The sequence below is a fragment of the Melozone crissalis genome, unplaced genomic scaffold, assembly GCF_028551555.1.
Source record: "Melozone crissalis strain CALT ecotype California unplaced genomic scaffold, PUWL_Pcris_2 ptg000006l_1, whole genome shotgun sequence".
Lineage (NCBI taxonomy): Eukaryota > Metazoa > Chordata > Aves > Passeriformes > Passerellidae > Melozone > Melozone crissalis.
This window is the reverse complement of record NW_026535784.1, coordinates 17,269,598-17,282,894: the sequence shown is the minus strand read 5'-3', so window position 1 is coordinate 17,282,894 and position 13,297 is coordinate 17,269,598. Positions and strand designations below refer to the sequence as shown.

The following is a 13,297-nucleotide window of genomic DNA, read 5'->3' as shown; positions in this document are numbered from 1 at the left end:
GAGGAGGTAAGCCAGCCTTGGAAATATTGGAGAACAAGATTTTCTTCCCTGTATAATCCCCACTGCCTTATTACATGGTATCAGTGTCTCCAAGACCGGATGTGGTCCATCTTTCTGTATTGGGAGTATGACACTCCCTTTCCTTGTCTGACTGAGAAGCCACAATCTGATTTTCCTTTCTAACTTCATTCACAGCATCTAAGTACCTATTTTGATGGATGCTTTAATTGCTTAAAAGCCCGTGAGTCACGAGCTCCTGAACAGACTTTAAATTTCAAGATGAGAAACTAGCCTGTAAATTGCCTCGTACTTCGGTGGGGATGGCTGGGGCCAACCGGCCGAAGCGCCCGTGTTTGTGTCGCGGGGGCTGTGGCGGACCCCAGGCACACCTGGCCCTACAGCAGTCCTGTCCCCGCGTCCTCTCCTCTGACCTACCGAGCTTTATTTTATGGCCGCCGCGTTGTTGGGCACTGCGGCCCCCCGGGCCCCCGAGCCCGGCCCTGCCGGACAGCGCGGCCCGGGCCGCGGCCGCCCCTGCCCGCAGCAGGGCTCCGCTCCCGTGCCGGGCGGAGGGCTGGCAGCGGGGGGCGGGACCGCGCGGCGCCGCCCCGGCCCCGCCGCCGCCGGGAGCCGGCAGATCCGGGTCTCGTGGCGCGGGCTGACGTGTGAGCCGGCCCGAGCCGCGGGCCGAGCCGCGGGGCCGCCCCTGTCCGCCCGGCCGCCCTGCCCCTGCCCCCGCCCCCCAGCCCTCCGCGACGGCGGCCGGAGAACGGTGAGCGGGGCCGCCGTGGCGGGGCCGGGGAGGGCGCGGGCTGGCGGCGGCCGAGGGTTCGTGCGGACATTCCCGCCCGACCCTCCGGGGCCGGGGAGCGGCGGCCGAGCCCCGGTGGGGGCTGCGGGGTAACTTCAAGCCTGTTGAAGTGCAGAAACGTCCCTGACGCCGGGCGCTTTCCCGGGTGCCGGGAAGGTAAACACCGGGAGAGCCGGAGCCTCTCCACTCGGTGTCAGGCAGCTCTCCTTCTTTTCCAAACCAGAGAAACGTCGGCTTGTCTTCTTATCAGCTGGTCTGAGTGTGGTTTTTCTGGTTATTGGGGATTTTAATGCGAAGTGGCACTCTTCTGTCGGTCTTCTTTCTGTCCTTTTAAAGGATCGCAGTCTGATACTTTGAGCCAAAGAGGTTTAGGTTTCTCTCTTTAAAGAAGCTGGCAGTGGCGTGCAGACACCAGGATGTGTGCTGCCAGGCTGCTCCCTGCTTTACGAACAGGGTGCAGCTGAAGTGGGAGAGATGAAACAATGTCATGTGAAAGATAATCTCGGGAATAGGACAGTATCACACTGCTGTTAATTTATTAAAGATAGGGTTCCTGTCAGGAGCTCTTCATGTATGCTCGAATATGTGATTCCTAGAGAATCAGTAAAGAAGGGTATATTGGCCTTGGAGAGCACAAGATGTGGTTATTTCTCTTCTGCTGTTGCCACTGTGCTGTGTTCCCCAGCTGTCCTGCCCTGCAGCTCAACCCCTGCCTTCCACGGCAGTTCTGAGGCCTTGGCTAACCAGCGTGAATGTGCTGCAAGACCTACATCAAAAACTTTGGTTTCCTGACAAACACCTGTTTGCCTTGTCAAGTGTCTTCAGGTTTGCCGTTTAGGTTGTAGACTGTTTGCATTTTAATACTGTCTGAACATCCAGATCTATGCAGATAGATAAGTCTTGAAAACCAACTCCCGTTTTTGGAGGCAAGGACATCTAACATTTGGGTCTTAATAGCATTTTGGGTTAATGTTGTTAGTGTGCCTGCTGGGGAAGGTGTGTATCTTTAGTGAGTGTTAATGGGTTATGTATTAGAAGTCTTTAAATGCTTAGCTATTAGTGTGCTATCCACCTTTACTCATTCATTTTACATTCCAAAAGAAGACATAAGTTCAAAAAAATCAGAAGTGTGGGAGATCAGTTTTACTTTTTTATCTCTTCCTACATCCTTGATAATTTCATCCAATTCCTGTGACTCAATGAGATGAAAGTAATCAGTCTTTGATTTTAAAAAGTGAACCTGTCACTGATAGTGAGGCTTGAAATGGTAGAAGCAGTTTGCCAAATGAAATTAATTCTAATGTTAGCAGTCATTAGTTGATTCACTTCTAAGCACTGTTCTTTCTCCTGCCACTGTGGTGGGTGAGTCCAACATCTTTGATTCTTTTTGCCCTTTGTAAAAGACAAGATTTACAATGTTTGTCTAACTGTTGAGTGGTACAGAGTTCTGTATTTTAAGTAATTTAAGATTGTTTTGTATATGGAGCTAAGTAAGGGCAAAGTTATACAGGATATGTTACTGGTAGTTGCACACTGTGTTGTTGCACGTCCTTCTTGGGCCGGCAGGGATGTCCCTGACCCACTGGGGACCAAAAGCCCTGGTCTGCTGTAGAACTGAGATGATGGTAGGAGCAGTTTTGTAGCTCTGGGTGGATCTTTTTTTAGCCTAGTTGGATATTTTGCTGACTGTAGAAATAAATATAATCGACAAAGTTCTGTGATGTTCTTCATATTGTGCACAGTGTGGTGGTTTTGCAACACCTTACATAAACCACAATCAAGTCCATTAAGTTCCAAACTGCATGGCCCAGTTACATGAGCAATATTTTGCAGTCCATGTTCTTTTATTCTAAGGGAAAAATGAGAATAATACAATTGTTATTAAAGAAATATTTTACATTTAAAACAATTCATTGTTTCAATAATTTTTAAACTATTTTACCTGCTTTCAAGAAGTTGGCATTTAGTTTTGGAGAAAGTTAGTTTCTAACTGACTTCTGGTTTTGTTATTAACTTCTTATTTCCTACTTTCATATATTTAAACTTCAGAATAAGTGCTGTGTGAATGTTATTTGCATAACAAATGTGTAATAAAGCTATGTTTGTACATTTAGAATTTTCCCCCCTAGGTATTATGGGTACTTGACATACATTCTTAAAGACCAAGTTTTGTCTCTGCTGAAGTTTGTCATACCAGAATTTGTCCTTACAACATCATGAGACTTCACAGGGCCAGCACAATGAAAGTTAGCAAGATCTTCTCTTCTTATAAATGCCTATGAATGGCAAATGTCACAGTGGCCTGACAATCCCAGGTATCAAATTCTTACTCTCAATGTTTTGAACATTTATCAAATTCCTCATCATAACAAATATGAAAAAGTTTAGGCAGATGTATTTTTGCATATACAGCCTGTTGTCATCTGGCCATTTTCTGCTTGGGACACAGATCAGAGCCTGTGACCCTACTTTGCATGCATGCTGTTACACACTCTGCATGTTTGCATTTACATACCTAGATATTAACTTGATGCTAAACACTTTCTGCCTTAACTCTCTGGGTTAGAGATTCAATTTATGAATGCATACAGATCCATCTAGTTGTTAATGAGGCAGCTGATTCTGCAAAATGCTAATACTTCTTGGAAAATCCAAGTAGTCCCAAACCCTCTGTAAGTACAGTGGAAGTGAAGAAAACTTTCTAAAGCTGTCACAGAGCTGAATCTTGCAGTCCTTGTACAGGTAAAAAGGAACAGGAATTATTTTCCCAGAAGAGCTCCTTCAGCTTGTATGCCTTGACACATCAGCATCTAGCATCCCTAGTTCCCAATGAGCCTCATTTGAAGTAAGACTCCTTAGCTCCTCATCATGAAGGAATAGTCAGGGATAGGAGAGGGATCAGTGTGTGTTAGCTGTGTTAGTCTTACTTTGCTGACAGAACAGTGGTTCTGCTAGCAGTAAGAGAAGAAATGTGGTCCTATCTTCTTCCCTATTCCCACCACCTGTTCCACACTGCTGGCTGAGGCTGGGGCAAGAAAAAGGTCCCTTAGTGATGATTGATGGGGCTTTTCATGAAAAATTGGAAGATGCTTAGGGGAGCAGCCCTTGGCATGATTGACTGATTGTGCATTTGCATTGTTGTTAATTGTACAGATATGCTTCGGAAGCTTTTGTTTAAGTGTCTAACTGGTATTTTTATAGATAATTGAACAAATTAGTCCCATTTGGTTGGGAACAGATTGAATTACATTTGATAAAAGTTTTCCTCATTAAGATTACTTCTGATTCTTCTGCAGCTTTGCATGCATTAAAAAGCATGGCTTTCTGGAGCTAAATATAGTTTCATTCTTACTTTATAAAGCTTCTAAACAAATGTCAGATCCAAACCACCGAGTGCTCCTCAGAAAGAAAATATTTTTATCAGAAAAAAGCCCAGAAAGGCTGGACAAAAATGTAGCAGCAACCATATACATTATATAAGCAGCTGCAATGCTCATTTGCTTTATTTGTTGAATCTTTGTCACATACAGACCTCTAGTATTAGAGCTTTGGTCTTTTTTTCTTCATATGTTCATATATTTCCCATTAGTTAATAATAAAATCTTTATTTTTAGCAGGGAAATATTTCTAGACAACTTGATAAAGTAATTTATGTTTTTTTTCACACATTAAAAAGTTATTTAGAAAAAAAAAAGACAGCTGTCTGAATGAAATTACATGAAGGTGTGAAGAAAAGTTGGGGTTAGCTCTTCAAGCAGTTGAACTAAATCAAGTGTGAAAGCAAGCTTCCTGGTGTGAGCAACCTTACTCTAACCAGGATTCCAGGGCAAGTGATTACAGTGTTGTTAGGGGTTCCTCACCCTGGTATCTAGATGAGACTCATCAGATGTGACCCATAATTAAGAACCCCTATTTGAAAATACTACGTAAAATACTACATTTTATCAGAGAGCTCTGTGAAATGTAGAAATATTCTTATTATATTATTATATTTCTTATATAAAAGAGACATTTTTGAGCCATGGAGATTGTCAGATGGTTTAGCTTCAAATTAGTATGTAGAACAAAAGTCACTAAAGATGAAAAATACATTATTTTCTGTATGAAAATGGTGGAGCAAAAGGTAAGATGTGTACTGCAAACTGATCCTGATCTTGTGAAACAGAACTGTAGATTTTTGTTGTGCAGATTAATATAATGGATTTTAAAATCTGTTGCTAGAAGGTGCAGGGGAGTGTTGTGTAATTTGCATAACACTTTCCTTTTGATAACCTAAACTAGTCTGTGAGTCTGCTGAATTAGATGGATGATATTCTCTGGTAAAAACTGGGTCATCTGGTAGCTAAACATATGTAAATAACCAAGTCCAGAAATCCTGTTAATTGCTATGGGTTCCCTCTGGTAAAAATACTGATTTGAAAAATTCTAATTGATAAGCTTCAAATTGTTTACTGCAGGTATGTAAAAAAACCCAGCTGATTGAACTTCCATTGAAGTTGAGGACAGGCACCAGCTAGCTTCAGATAAAATTTGATCTGGCCTAAAGGGGTTAGGAGTAGGGCTGCCAGGGAATAGAGCTTCTTTCATCTGAAAATTGAAAATCCTGCTATCTTTCTCAGCATGCTGCTGCCCTGTTAAATCTGTTTGCTCAGTGGCAAGTTATTAGAAACATATGTCATCCCTGGAGAAAGAAATAATGAAAGTATTCCAAAGAATTTCAGTATAATTTTGTGTTTGTATGTGATCAGAGTGACATTAAGGAATAGTGTATTTTTACAGTTTTAAGGATTTAGTAAGGTATTTTTTAATGCCAGCAATTGTACTCTTAATATACTAGTATAAAAAAGCTTCATAGCTCATGGTAGGGCTACATTGCTGCCTCAATATGGCGGAAAAAGTTTCATTTTTATTTCTTTTGAAACTGTATGGTTTTTTGTAAAGGACTGAATAAGAGACTTTTTCATGTTTAATTTTGCAAAGAAACAAAATGTCTAAAAATTTCTGAATGATGAACACTTACAAAAGAATAATTTGAAATAATGAATTACTGTAGGCCACCTGAGCTGCAGTAGCTGCCTGGCTGCTCTGGTGTGTTTCAGCATAACCTTTTTCTTTTACAGACTGAGCAAAGTCATGTTTCAACAGCCAAAACCAGCACAATAGGTTATATAGTTTCTTATGCAAGCATACTTTTCTAATACTTTTAAAAGTAAATTATTAGTTTTGCACTATGAAGCCCAAAAGTTAAGTCCAAAGCATCTCTCAGATGGGGTAATAAACAGCAAAGTCTGGTTCCCTGTTCAGCTTCCGTGGGGGGCTAGTATGAGATCCTCACCTCTGCAGTTTTCCATCTGCAAGGGTGCTCTTTATTCTTGCTTCCCTGCAAAAGCAGGTCTGTCCCCTGTTAGGTGTGCTCCTGTTCCCTGTGTGGGTGCTGTCTGTCCCCTGTTAGGTGTGCTCCTGTTCCCTGTGTGGGTGCTGTCTGTCCCCTGTTAGGTGTGCTCCTGTTCCCTGTGTAAGTGCTGCCTGTCCCCTGTTAGGTGTGCTCCTGTTCCCTGTGTGAGTGCTGCCTGTCCCCTGTTAGGTGTGCTCCTGTTCCCTGTGTGGGTGCTGTCTGTCCCCTGTTAGGTGTGCTCCTGTTCCCTGTGTAAGTGCTGCCTGTCCCCTGTTAGGTGTGCTCCTGTTCCCTGTGTGAGTGCTGCCTGTCCCCTGTTAGGTGTGCTCCTGTTCCCTGTGTGGGTGCTGTCTGTCCCCTGTTAGGTGTGCTCCTGTTCCCTGTGTAAGTGCTGCCTGTCCCCTGTTAGGTGTGCTCCTGTTCCCTGTGTGAGTGCTGCCTGTCCCCTGTTAGGTGTGCTCCTGTTCCCTGTGTGGGTGCTGTCTGTCCCCTGTTAGGTGTGCTCCTGTTCCCTGTGTGCTCCTGTTCCCTGTGTATCCACTTGCTCAGAATCTGGCCTCCCAAAGCAGCACAAGCCTTTGGCCCTGCTTGGCCTGGCACAGCATGGATGTCCTTGCAGGGCTGGTGCAGAAGTGCTGCCAGCAGGGTTTTCAGGATTAATATGTGTTGCTTCCTGCATCAGTGCATCACTCATACAGCTGCAGGAGTGCTGAATTTGGGAGATTGGCACTTGTTTGGGAATGGGAGGAGGAATGTCAGCAAGCAGTGAGGCAGTCTGTAATGCTGGAGACACTAACCAAAAGCAGGAGAGTGAGCTAATATGCCCAGGTGTTCTACTTAGTATTGAGGTGGAAGGACCATGAAAGTCAATAAGAGTTCTTGCCTTACTGAAAACCACAAGAGAGGGCTCCCAGTTTGCTCTGTAAACTGGTTGAAATATGTGTTAGGAATTTTACAGAGGATAGCTCACATTTTTGCATTAAAATGTGAAATAAAATTATTAATAGCCATTAGTTACTCAGCACAGTAGGAATAACTTTGTTGTCCTAGACCACTGTCAGTCTCCTACACTAGAAGAGGCTGAAGCTTTTTCTTAGCAGAAAGAGGGTATTATTTTTGGACAATACTCTGTGTCACTGACATCTTCTCTTAATTGGTTTTCATATTCTGAGAGCTTTCTTTCAGAAAAATGTCATCATTTTAACAAAAGGATGACCAAAGCTGACAGCTGGAGTTTGGTAATAACATTCTGTATCAACTATCATTAAATGAATTCTAAAATAGCTGGACTGCTTTTTTGGTCCATGACTGTATGTGCATAATTAGCTCCTTTTCAAGTGTTGCCCAGAGGAAATGTTGAGCCACCTGCATGGGAATAAGTAAATAGCTTGTTTTAATCTTGGTAGATCTTATTTAGCTCCCTTAGGGAGTTCAGTTTTGGTCACTGACATCAGCCTTATTGCCTTTAAGGCCTGAAATCTTTTGTTCTGACATACTGGGGTCTGACCAGGAAAGAGAAGGGGGCAAACAGTACAGGAACAGTGAGGAGTTTCAGTGAGTGGGTTCTTGTCCTCTGAGAGTTGTACTTGATGCTGACAAGACTTAACTATGCTGAAAGAAGCATCTGTATAATCTGTATTTCCCTGATATGCCATTCTGTGTTGAACTGATGCACCTCAGCATACCTGTGACCTTGGTTAGCCCAGCCCAAAAATAGTAAGCTTCCTGCCAGGTTCTTATTAGAACCTGCTACTCTTTGAAGGGGTGTGAACTTTTTCACATACTTCAATTTGACAAGGGTGGTGATGCTTGGCCATGAAAGGGCTTTGACCATAATTTTAAGTAGTTGAAGTTTTTATGCTCTGATTCCTGCTTCATTGCTCTAGGTGCTAGCACTGTTGTTGGCAGATGGGCTCAGAAGAATATTCTGCCCCACACAGAGCAACTCCAAATGTCCACTTCAGGGTGAAAATGTTACCAACCCAGCAATGCTCAGAATATCATGGTAGTCACACAGAGAAGACAAGGGATGTATCTAGTAATCCTATAAGACCACCATGAAAATACCTCAGACTTTTATCAGTTACTTCTCAGCTTCAAGTCTGTCCCTGCTCAAAAGCTCCTTCCCTGATTTCAGATGTCATTGTAGTATCCTTCAGTGGCTGGTTCAGCATTTCTTAGTTTCTTTGGCTTTGTCCTATTTTTAAGAAGTTTTGTACTATGTTTGCATCTTTAAGAAACATCAGATGAGTGACACTGGAAAATGAATTCATTGTTTACTTATGAGGTGATTTGTGGGACAGTAGCAAAGTTACCCAACTAGTATGCCTTGAGCAGGATGTGGCTGGGTGAGCATTTCTCATGTGGAGCTCCTACTGGAGTCTCGATCTCCTGCTTAACCAGTGTGAGTCAATTTGGTTGAATCTAACAAGAACTCCCCCAGCTGCCACTGTGTATGGGTAAGCACTGACTTTTCCATGAGGAAGGGAACTGGCTTAGCTCAATCTGCATTGAAGAGTTCATCTTAGGTCTTGTTAATTATCCTGAGAAAAGTTGTAAAAAAATACTTGCCAATTCATTAGGCTACAGCTGGAAGTCCGGGGAGACATGCTGATGCTTTCAAGTACAAACCCAGCTCTCCCCCCACCCCTGGAATTACAAGGAGAGTGGAGATGGTTGCTTTATACCATGGAAGTGTTGCTGTGTCTAGGAACCCACTTTGGAATCAGCCATCAAAATCATGGCAGCTCTTTTCCTAGAAAAGCTAAATGGGTGATCTGAACTGGGACAATTAGTTGAAGAGAGCTGTAATTGCAGCCATGCTTTACTGTGGCAGCTCTCCTTCTGGCAGGACCCACATTCATATCTGGCTGGTTTGCTTTTGCTGCCCAGTTAGCCAGTTGTTTTTTTGGGGTTTTTCTTGTCCTGAGAATTCAGTTTTATGCCCAGGAGGAGGCCTGGTAGAACAAGATCATCAATAGTTCTCTAGAGATCTGTGGTCATGCAGAACTACTAGATCCCGGTGCACTAAATCTGATGAGAGTCATAGTATTTATTCCAGTAAAAATAGGGTGCAGCTGTAAGTGTGAAAGAGATGAGAGAGAGCTTCTCTTGGGTTATTAATAAAAGGGATTAAAAATCAACATTATAAAAAAGCCAAGTATAATGTTGCCATGTTTCAGGCTTTAGTTCTATGAGGGAGTATTTACTTGAACTATCTAAATTACAGTAATAGAGCAGAAGAGATCCTTGGAATGTTTTAATTAGTATCGATTTGTATACAAGATTCTTCTTTGCAGAAGTTATTTTTAGCCTTGTTTGAACGGAGGAAGTTGCTTTGTAAAGGAAGTTTTCCTAGAAAACTTCAAGCTTATTTTTGCTAATTTATAACCCCAACACTTTAAAACATTTTTATAAAAAATGAAGACCACCTCCACTGGTTACTTATACCAGGCCCTTGGCTTCTGGATTGATTTTGATTTAGTATGGTGTCTTTGTCTTTATTGCGGGTTCTATTGCCTTAGAATCATGCCCCTGTTAACTTCAAACAGAATAGCATTTCTTTATTTCAAAGTACTGCTTATTTTTCTCTTCAGTTTTGTCCCTATTCTCATAGTTCCTTTTGTGAAGTTTCTTCCCTATTCAACTAGTAATGCTTTTGTTTCCTTGCACTGTCCTGTAGTTTTGTTTAGTTTGCCTTCCTTTGCTTTTTTAGCAGAGTGGTGGCTCTGCTACCACTTTTGCCTTGTTCCTCCTCTATACTGCCCTGGTGATAGGAAATGTGTTGCACTTCTGATAGTAGGAATTGAACTAGAAATTTTACAAAGCTATGTGCTGGTAAAATCAGACAGTCCTATGTACACATACATCTGTTTGGCTTTTTAAAGAGAAAACCCCAAAATCCATGCATATTGTTTCCCCCCTCTGTGCTGCAATCTGGTCTGAAGAAACACATGCTGCAGAAATCAGTGGATAAAATTCCCTGCCCTGTCTTACTCAGGAAGTTAAATAATAGGCTAGTGATTTGGATGTAGGTAGTTCATCAGAAGAGTAACAAAACACTCAGGATTCTGTGGGAGGGTGGGATGTCCATGAAGTAAAAATACTGCAAAAGATGGTAATCAACAGGAAAATGCATTATATAACAAATACAGAAAATTCTGAGTTCGTCTGGGATTCACTGTTTTGGAATATTTTGCCTTCCCTTGGTTGGTGACTAGTAAACAGTGTTGCCCTACCTTTATCTGTTATTTTACTGTACAGCTAACAGATGTTGAATTGGACTCTGTATGACTAGGCAGGGTTCAGAGGACCACTCCCTAGAAGAGGCAGGATCAGACACGGATTTTGGAGTTGTACCCAGAGGCATTTTGAAACACCCAGTATCAAGTCAGCTGGGGTCCCAGTTACCCCCTGAGTGCTCACAGTAACTCGGGGGCAGAATGGCCAAGGAGGAGAAGAGATTCCTATAAAAGCAGTGATCAGGAGTTTTAGGAGGAACTTATCACACCAGTCTCTTCCTGCTTGAAGCAAATTTTCACTCCCTGAGTTAATGGGTACTGTGGTCACACAGTCCCAGTGCCTGGTAGTTTCTCTGGGACAGGACTGGATGTGCAGGAATGCAAGGGTCTTATGTCGTCTTATATGAGGCCAATGTACAGGATGTTTTAGATTCTAGAAGAAAATATTTGGAGGTGGGAAAGATTATACAAAAGAACCAAACTTGGAGCATGCTGTGAATAGAACAATTGCAAAAAGAGTCAGGTATTGTGACAAGACATGGATACTAGTATGGCTTAGATCCAGGTGAAAAGGTAAGGGAACACATAATTTTTAAGTAAACGTGTGTTATTTATAACATAATGTATGAGTACAAGAGAGAGGGTTTCTGCCTCAGACAGTAAGATAAAAATGAGCATTTTGTCTTTGGGCCAGTGAATCATTCATGATCTGTGTATGGCTTTTGTTATTTTAGCCCTTTATAATTTTTCAGAATGCCTGCAAGAGGCAGAGCAATTAATTTGCTTTTTTTTCTGTAATTTTATTTTAAATTTGATATCGATTTTCATTTGTTCTGCCACAATTCTCCCAAACTGAACTCAAAAGTAAAATTAACCTGATGACTTCTTAGAGGTATTTGACAATTGTATTCCAAGTTATTGCAGTTGGCTGAAAAACAGTAGCGAGGATCTGAATAGGATTTTTGTTTCTCTTTAAAGTAATGTGGGAAGATTATATTATTTGCCTGTTGTGCTATGAGGTATTTTTGCTCCCAAGGATTTCTTACCTCCAGTCTTCAGGAAAATAGCAACACAGTGAAAATAGTGCTTAGCAGGGGAATCTTCAGTCATTGTATTTATCATGTTTGTGATAGTCTACATTTTAAGTGCCTGGATCCAGGAGAGAAAAGAGTTGATGAATTTAATGTTTTGATCTGAAGATGCCTGGTTTAGACCATGATAAATCTGTAGTTACTCTGATCTGTGTATCATATAAAGTTACTGTTTCTTCAAATACTGGTGTGATAAATACTTTCAGACAGTCTGTGGTACCAAGGAGTAGAGATGACCAGTGTGTACACTTTGACCATCTTGCTACTCAGCATCATATTAGAATCAGATTGGAGGGAATCTAGCACATGGAAAATGCACAAACATTCTTGTTTGCCTTCACAGTAGAAAGGAATCCAGTTTTGTAATTATTACAGTGGAGCAAGGCAGAGTATAATTTGTGTCTCCCAGAGCTCACCAGCTGCATGCTATTTACTCAGGAGTGGTGGTGCAGAATTGGGAAATAATGTATAGTGATTGCAGTAATTCAAAATACAGAACAATCTCTAGGGACAAACCCCCCCCCAAGCCAGATTGTAGCCATAAAGATTGTGGGTTTGATAGTAGGATGTATAAAATATAACACACTGCTGTAGGGCTGGGAGTGGGGAAGATAATAAAAGAAACAATTTACAATAGTTACTATAACTGAGAATGCTATTTTTTAAATAATGAGAGAGTAGAAATATTTTCCATATGGCTTCACTGGCTGCAATTTCAAATAGATACTCAAGTCAAAAAGTAGTGGGGGGCTTTTATTTCTGACTTAAATCATCAGAGACCATCCTCCACTTTACTCCTGAATTGTAGTAATTCAAATTCTGACCACAGTGCTTTAATTTCAGCAGTTCTGTTTATGATTACCTCAGTGGGCCTTTTTGCACTGGAATGGTCATATTGACTCTCTGATGGTACATCATATTTGTTCATGTTTACTAATTTTCTCCTTTATTATGCTCTCTGTCGGTTTGCTAGTCTGCAGGCCATGATAGATATCTTCTCAGCTGTTATCATAGAGAGCTCTGGCATATTTACTGACCATGTCTTCCAGCTGTTTGTAAATGCTGTGATTTAAATGTTGTGCTAGCAGTAACATGGCCAATCCAAAATATGGTAATTTTGAGTTGTGTAAAAGACACTGCAGGTATTTCACATCATAGCCTTACCAATTGCTGTGATCCTACCAGCTGATAGAAACCAGCTCTGTCAACTCCAAGGAAAACAAGGTGATGATAAACAAAAAACCATACTGGAAATAATAAGTAAAGGAAAGCTACAAGCATTTTATTTCTTTCTCCAAGTCAGGAGGAAAAGAATAGAGCCCATACTCCCATTGTGGTAGATTGTGTGTAGAAAGACTGTATTTGCAAAAGGTGGAGAGCTTGTGTGACTCACAGCAAAGAGGTCAGAGCTGAGCAGAACGAGTTAGCTGCTGACGTGGGATCACACAATTGCAAGTACCGGGAGGCAGGCAGGAAGCACGCTGCAGTTCTGGAACAGGATTTTGATACAAACAGGCTGCCTAAGGAGCCAAGAAATCCTGCTTTGTGCTGTATAAAAATACTAGTCTCTTATACAGGGTCACAAAATGCTAATAAAGCTTAAGATCTGATTACAGAGCTTGGTACTTTATGCATTTGAGGTGTGTTACAAATAACAGTTAAATCAAGAATATTTTAAAGAGAAATAAAGACATGAGAGTGTCATTTTGCACATGAAAATCATAGTATAGAGTGTTTCTCTCTTCTTTGTAATTGGGCA

The 13,297-nt window shown here is 41.7% G+C and overlaps 1 protein-coding gene across 1 annotated transcript in view; it reads left to right on the top strand.

Annotated features, from left to right (window-relative positions):
* Positions 1–734: 734 nt before the first annotated feature.
* The window catches only part of SMIM14 (small integral membrane protein 14), a 38,473-nt gene continuing 25,910 nt past the window's right edge, over positions 735–13,297 (top strand). The window contains exon 1 of the mRNA XM_054293365.1: positions 735–772. The gene's annotated coding sequence lies outside the window, so the exon portion shown is untranslated. The remainder of the gene's footprint in view (positions 773–13,297) is intronic.